This window comes from Triticum dicoccoides, chromosome 5A, assembly GCF_002162155.2.
Source record: "Triticum dicoccoides isolate Atlit2015 ecotype Zavitan chromosome 5A, WEW_v2.0, whole genome shotgun sequence".
NCBI lineage: Eukaryota > Viridiplantae > Streptophyta > Magnoliopsida > Poales > Poaceae > Triticum > Triticum dicoccoides.
The window spans coordinates 598,520,095-598,522,221 of NC_041388.1; positions in this window are offsets into that span (position 1 = coordinate 598,520,095).

Here is a 2,127-nt window from a genome sequence, read left to right on the forward strand (position 1 = left end):
CTCCATATTGTTCCTCCTGGAGCACTCGCTCCCCCTCCCCCGGAGTTCCGCAAGATGAATCTTCTTGTTGTTACTAAGGGTTCTCTAAATACCCTGGCTGTCGTACTAGATCTCGTAGCTGGTATAAAGACTATTCAAGGTTATGACTCTGAAGTCCATAAGATTAAATGCCATCTAGCAGAAGGAAAGCCCTCATTCTTCACTATCGCCGATGATGGCGCCTTGTATTTCAAGGGCCGCCTAGTGGTACCATGTTCGAAGAAAAACCTGGATAAGACTAAAAGGGTTATGCAAGAAGCCCATGATACGCCTCTGTCCATCCATCCTGGTAGTACAAAGATGTACCAGGATATTCGTCAAAGATTCTGGTGGTCTAATATGAAGCAGGACATTGCTCGTTATGTTGCTGAGTGTGACGTTTGTCGCCGAATCAAAGCAGAGCATCAAAGGCCTGCTGGAACTCTGCAACCTATCTCTATTCCTGAATGGAAATGGGACCATGTTGAAATGGACTTCATCACTGGATTTCCCAAATCGCAGAAAGGTAATGATGCTATTCTTGTTGTCATTGACCGGTTTTCCAAAGCTGCCCATTTTCTGGCGGTCAAAGAGACAATCACTGCTAGTCAGCTTGCTACTCTCTACATGGCCAGAATTGTTTCACTTCACGGTATTCCACTAGTTATCAGTTCACACCGTGGCAGCTTATTCACTTCAAGGTTTTGGGCGAGTTTCCGAGAAGCTATGGGAACTCATCTGTCGTTCAGTACTGCGTTTCATCCTCAGTCGCAAGGACAGGTTGAACGTGTCAACCAAGTTCTCAAAGACATGCTTCGAGCTTGTGTAATATCATTCGGCAAGAAATGGGAGGAATCTCTTCCATATGCCGAGTTCTCTTATAATAATAGCTATCAAGCTAGTCTGAAGATGTCCCCCTTCGAAGTGCTATATGGACGAAAGTGTCGAACCCCTCTGAACTGGTCAGAAACGGGGGAACGTCCACTCTTTGGTCCGGATATTATCCAACAGGCCGAAGAACAAGTTCGCGTTATTCGCGAGAATCTCAAGACTGCTCAGTCACGTCAGAAAAGTCAGTATGACCGTCATCACCAAGACATGGTCTATCAACCTGGCGAAAAGGCTTATCTTCGAGTTACACCAATGAAGGGTGCACACCGCTTCGGGATCAAAGGAAAGCTAGCTCCCCGCTATATTGGTCCTTTCACTATTCTCGAAAGGCGTGGAAAGGTGGCATATCAACTGGAGCTTCCGCCGAACCTTTCTCAGGTTCACGATGTGTTCCATGTGTCACAACTCCGACGCTGCTTCAAGGACCCAATCCGAGCAGTGGATCATGAAGTGCTTGAATTGAAACAAGACCTCTCCTATAAAGAGCATCCGGTCCACATTCTCGACCAAGCTGAACGCCGCACACGTCAGAAGGCGATCAAGTTCCTCAAGATCCAGTGGTCGAATCACTCTGAAGACGAAGCTACCTGGGAACGCGAGGATCGCCTTCGTGATAAATACCCCGCACTGTTTCCTTCTACCTCCTAAATCTCGGGACGAGATTTCTTGTAGTGGAGGAGAATTGTAACGCCGGATAATTAAGCTACAGTGAATCTCTGCTAATGATGCCATGTCACCTCGGTTACTGTTGATAAACCCACGTAGTTCGAAACCCAGTTCAAAATTCAAATTTAAAATAAAGGCAAACAATAAAAGTTTTCAAATATTAAAACTAAATGTTGGGTGGATTCAAATAAATCATGGATAGTTATGATGGAGAAACCACACTTATATAAAATCTTTAAATACTCTAAAATGAATAAAACAGTAGTCAAAACAATTATTGAAATGCATTTTATAATTAATAAAATGTTAAACTATTCTATTTAGGTGTTAAACTTTTTATTGCAGTGGGTTTAGTGGTAGTACTAAGTTAGGGATCATTCTTGTATTTTAACAAACTAAAATAAAATGAGGAACAAGATAAAACAGAAAAGATATAAGTAAAAGAAAAGAAAATACAAAACAGAAAACAAATAAAAAAAGAACTCCCCCCCACTGGGCTCCGGCTCAGCAGGCCACAGCCCCACTGGGCCAACCCCCAGGCCCAGCCGGCCA